Here is a 6,109-nt window from a genome sequence, read left to right on the forward strand (position 1 = left end):
TCGGAAAGGGGCGGGGCCCGGGGCGCCTGCGCTCTGGGAGCCCTCGGCGCTTTGGTGGGAGGCGGTCTTGCTCGCGCAGTGGAAGGCCGGCTGTGGGGGTAGGCAATCACTGCCACCTTGTCTAACAAGAAACGGCACCAACAGCGTTGCAGTTTATGTTACAGTTTTCCCAAGGCTGTTAACTGAGGTCTCAAACCAGGAGTAGAGTCACAAAGATTAGATGCCACTGACCCTGAGAAAAGCACCTGGAAATATCTGGAAGAGATAGAAGATTCTGAAACACAGTGGCAGCTTTGTCATCCACGAAGATGTGGCCAGCGAGATGGAAGAAATGCTTTTAAAAGTGGTGGACTTGTGTGGGTGGAGAAAACTGCAGCGAGAGAAAGTACTGTGGGAGGTTCCCCAGTCCTTGCTGATTATGTTTCTGATTTGGAATCAGCTAAGAGTAAATCACCTAGTGGTGGGCTGGAGCAGAACCCACAGTTCTTTAGCTTGAACACTGGGTATTCTCCCAGCTCAGTTGTTCAATTAAAAACAAACAAACAAACAGTTTTTAAATGTCCTCAGCTATCAAAGGGGAAAGGTGAGTAGTAGGAATATGGAAAACCAAACCCTGGGCAGCCTGGCCAAGGACTTGGATTGTGAGCCGATTGCTGGGGTTTAGTAATTGAGGAGCGCAGCCTCTGGGGCACGTGTTCAGTATTAACTAATCATGTTCCTACTATTGGAATTCTTCCGCAGAGGGGCTGCAGCTTATTCTACTTTCATGTTTATTTTTAATGAAACTTCCAATGCCCAAATGTTCCACTCAGGGTGGTCTTAACATTTTAAATAATAACGTTTTGAGTGTGTAGCATGTATCAAACACTGTTCTAATAACTTTACACTATTATCTCATTCAGTTGTAACAAAAATTGTGTGAGATATGTATTCTTTTAGGAGGAAACTGGTGCACAGAGAGATTAAGTAGCTTGGCCAGGATCACATATTACTAACTGATAAAGCTGTAATGTGAACAGCCTGATGCCAGATTCTGTGCTTGCAATCACTATACTTATGGCTACCTCAATAGTGGTGAGTGTATTGTGGAAAAGTATTGGAATAAAAATTAAGCAAGTTGGATTCTGATCTCTGCACTGCGTATAACAAGGTCTGACTATGTGTAGAATTCAACTGTTCAACCTTTTCTTTCAGGAGACATTGGCCCAAAGTACTGTTTTTATTCATTGTTTTATTCAGTTAAACATTTATTGAACACCTCCAATTAACAGGACACTATAGGCCGGGCGCGGTGGCTCACGCCTGTAATCCCAGCACTTTGGAAGGCTGAGGGGGGTGGATCACCTGAGGTCGGGAGTTTGAGACCAGCCTGACCAACATGGTGAAACCCCGTCTCCACTAAAAATACAAAATTAGCCGGGCGTGGTGGCGCATGCCTGTAATCCCAGCTACTCGGGAGCTGAGACAGGACAATCGCCAGAACCTGGGAGGTGAAGGTTATGGTGAGCCAAGATTGCGCTACTGCACTCCAGCCTGGGCAACAAGAGTGAAACTCTGTCTAAACAAACAAACAAACAAACAAACAGGACACTATGCTGTGTATTAGGAATTTAAAGATTTAAAGGCCAGTGAGACTCAGTACCATTCCTTTAATGGCTCACAGTCTGGTATGGAGACGGCAAGGGTTTTAAGTGGTGTGGTAGAGGTAGAAGTTATATAAGGTAATCTGGGGGCATAGAAGTGAATCACTTTGTAAGAACTTTGAGAAAGAGTCAGAAAAGACTCTGTAGGATATGAGACATAAGGTGAGACTCGAAGGAATAGAAGCAGGGAGTTGGCTGAAGATGAACCTGAAATGAAAGATGGAAAATAAGTACAGAGACATTTGAATGTGATTTCAGTTAGTGGAATTTATCTTATATGAAATAGGAAGCAATTCTTGGAATTTCAAGCTGTGGAAATAGCACAATTATCCCCAAACTTAAAATCTTTAGAAAGATTATTTTTAGTTTTAAGTATGGAGATAAAGAATAAGAAGGAGCAGCCAGCAAATTATGAGGAAAACAAAAGTGGATTATGACAACCAAGGGAGGAGAGTTTGAGTGAAGAGGTTTTTGACCAGGCATTGTGGCACGTGCCTGTAGCCCCAGCTACTTGGTTGACATAGGTGGGGGAAATCACATGAGCCCAGGAGTTCAAGACCAAGCTTGGGTAACATACTTGTGGCTCAGAAGAGGATCTGGCTTTGAGGATAGAGATGAAGGGTAGGGAAAGACTATTGTGACTAGAGTTGAGCAAATGGGAAATTGTGAACCGCAGTCCCTGGAAAGGTGCATTTCAGTATCTTGTTTCCTAGAAGCCAGTAGGTCTGAAACTTTTTTCTGAGATTATCCACTGGAAAGTAGATTGGTCCTATGGAGAGTGTATGTATCTAGAGTTGGCAAATTTAGAAAGAAAAAAGTACAGGAAACCCAGTTACATTTGAATTTTAGATAAACAATAGATTAAAACAAAGTTTTTAGGGATTTTTTTTTTTCCCATGGGACATACACTAAAAAAATGGTTCATTGTTTATCCGAAATTTAAATGTAACTGGGCATCCTGTATTGTATCTGGCAACCACATAAGTAGCCTTTGTATGGAAACAGATATTCTGTGGAAGCAGTTCGTTTATAAGGTAGAATTTGTGATAAGATGAGGCAGCAAATTGCAGTTTCCTAGGATTTCTCCTTTTGGGAGAATAAAAAGACTTCACTTTAGAGGGTTAGATCGTGTGAGTGATTGAACTAATGTGATAAGATCTGACTATGAGAGAGAGAGATTGAGTTATATCTTTAGTTTGGTCAAATATTTGGTAGGAATAAGGATGTGGTGATTTGGGAAAGAAGAAATGTAAGTTTAGGACTAATGTCAAGTAGAAAGATAAGAGATTGGAGATCCAGGGAAAAGGAGCAGGATCAGGGGACAGCATAGGTTTAGTGTATGAACCATATTGAGATGGAAAGGTAAATTTGAGTAGAAAGTGACATCAAATAGGTTACTTGTATGATCAATTAACATTGGTTGGATGAACATGATGAGGCAAGCAAGTCAGAGGCATGGAGGGTGTGAATTGGGGTTGGATAAAGTATGGGGAGTTGATGAGTTGTAGAGGAAAGTGATCAATGGATTTGAGACTGAGGAGTTTTTTTTTGGAAGGTATAGATACATTGGAATTCCATTTGAAAGCCTTTGTAATTCTTTTTAGACATCATGCAGTCTTTTTATTTTTCTAAATCATCTTCCAAAGTGATTTACACACTAAAAAGGAAGCCTTTAGGCCATGCAATAAAGGACAGACAGATGACCTGAAGGACAGGACATAATCAAGACTTAAGTGGAAATTCCCAAGATACTTAAGGAAACAACTGGGGCTAGAGGAGGGCTAAAGAATACTATGGCAGGTTTTGGCCATGTTAGAATTTTTCCTGCCCAAATCTAAGCTGAATGTTTCCAGCAAGGATCTCTGAAGAGGAGAAAGGCCTCTTCTGTGTCTCCATGGCAGGCATATTTGCGATTTTTGGGATCCTGATGCATGCACTGTTGCAGATTTACAGGAGTCAGACCCAAAATCAACTGTTAGTGCCCCTAGTTTGTCCTCATATGCTCCAGCTTGTTTCTGAGAATTCTGGTGATTGTTCCATACCTGTTAATCCAACCAGATTTTAACTTAGTACAGAAGAGGTCTTCAATCCATGTCATCTCCTCTTTTTTTCCTTTTCTTCTTCTTCTTTTTTTTTTTTTCTTTTTGAGACGGAGTTTCACTCTGTTACCCAGGCTGGAGTGCAGTGGCATGATGTCAGCTCACTGCAACCTCTGCCTCCCACGTTCAAGCAGTTCTGCTGCCTCAGCCTCCCAAGTAGCTGTGACTACAGACACATGCCACCAAGCCCAGCTAATTTTTTTATTTTAGTAGAGTTGGGGTTTCACCATGTTGGCCAGGCTGGTCTCGAACTCTGGACCTCAAGAGATCCGCCTGCCTCAGCCTCCCAAAGTGTTGGGATTACAGGCGTGAGCCACTGCGCCTGGACTTTTTTTTTTTTTGAGATGGAGTCTTGCTCTATCACCCAGGCTGGAGTGCAGTGGTGCAACCTCAACTCACTGCAACCTCCACCTCCTGAGTTTGAGTGATTCTTCTGCCTCAGGCTCCCGAGTAGCTGGGACCACAGGCATGTACCACCATGCCTGGCTAATTTTTATATTTTTAGTAGACACAGGGTTTCACCAGGTCTTAAACACCCGACCTTAGGTGGTCTGCCCGCCTCGGCCTCTCCAAGTGCTGGGATTACAGGTGTGAGCCACCGCGTCCGGCCCATCTCTTCTTAATTTACCTTTTCTCTTATACATTGAATCTATCTGGCTATTCACCATTATTCCTTCTCCTGAATAATGCCTGGTCGCCTTTTTGTGTTTTCTGTCCAGCTCTCCAGCTTATCTGTTTTACAGTGCGCTACTTTGTCTTTCCATCTTGACTGTTACAAGTTCATAAGACAATACCTCCCTCCTTGAGCTGGGGTAAGAATGAAATGCAGTAATTAATGCAAAGTGACCATCATAGTGACTCGGCTTTTAATAGGTACTCATTAAAATATTAGTTCTAGGTCTGGCATGGTGGCTCACACCTGTAATCCCGGCACTTTGGGAGGCCAAGGTGGTGGATTGCTTGAGCTCAGGAGTTTGAGACCAACTCAAGACCAGCTTAGGCAATGTGGTGAAACCCCATCTTCACCTAAAATACAAAAATTAGTCAAATGTAGTGGCACACACTTGTGGTCCCAGAAACTCAGGAGGTTGAGGTGGGAGGATCCCTGAAGTCCTCTGGCAAGTTGAGGCTGCAGTGAGCTGAGATTGTGCCACTACATTTCAGCCTGGGTGACAGAGTAAGACCCTGTCTCAAAAAAAGAAAAAAAGTCTTTAAAGCGGGGTCCTCAGCCCCTGGGCCACATACAAGTTAGTTGCTTATTCAGAACTGGGCTATACAGTAGGAGGTGAGTGATGGGCAAGCGAGTGAAGCTTCCATCTGTATTTACAGCTGCTCCCCATCACCCACCTTACCTCTTAAGGTCCACCTCCTATCAGATCAGCAGCGGCATTGCACCCAGGCTGGAGTGCAATGGTGCGATCTCGGCTCACTGCAACCTCCACCTCCCGGGTTCAAGCGATTCTCCTGCCTCGGTCTCCTGAGTAGCTGGGATTACAGGCACACACCACCATGCCTGGCTAATTTTTATATTTTTAGTAGAGATGGGGTTTCCCCATGTTGGTCAGGCTGGCAGTATTTTTTTGTTTGCTTGTTTGTTTTTTAATGGGTTACCTGTCCAGGTGACATCAGCTGGTCCCGCAAAATACAGGGTCTAAAAAATACACCAAACACCAATCTTAGGCTTTACAGTAGTGATATTATCTATAGGAGCAACTGAGGAGGCTACAAATCTTGTGACTTCCAGGTACATTATTCCTGAGCCATAATTTTAACCTTATGCCTAATTTGTTAGTTTTACAAAGGTAGTTTCAGTCCCTTAGCAGCGAGGGGTTACTTTTGGGAAGCAGCTGTTATCATCTTTGTTTTAAAATTAAACTATGAATTCCTCCATAGTTAGCTTGGCCTATGCCCAGGAATGAACAAGAACAGTTTGTGAAGTTAGAAGCAAGATAGTCAGCTATGTTAGATTTTTCTCACAGTCATAATTTTTGCAAAGATGGTTTCAATTCCGCCCATTTTTGTATAGAAAATGCATGCTTATGTGTACCAGGATACACATTCAGGAATGTTTAGAGTGGCATCATTTGTAATAACTGAAGGATAGATACAAATATAATAGCTATCAATGGCAATATGGTTATACACACTGTGATATGTTCATACATGGAAGTCTGTATTGCAATGAACAATATCAGGCAAGTGGTCACCCAACAACATAGATGGAATTTAAAAACATAATGAAAAGTTGATATAAAAGAAGCCAGACCTAATAATATCCTACATGATTCCATGTGTATAAATATTGAAAACATGTATATATACATACATACATACATAAGAGTTTGGAAAAAGAAGACTTGCTGAGTC

This window comes from Theropithecus gelada, chromosome 4, assembly GCF_003255815.1.
Source record: "Theropithecus gelada isolate Dixy chromosome 4, Tgel_1.0, whole genome shotgun sequence".
NCBI classification, from domain to species: Eukaryota; Metazoa; Chordata; class Mammalia; order Primates; family Cercopithecidae; genus Theropithecus; species Theropithecus gelada.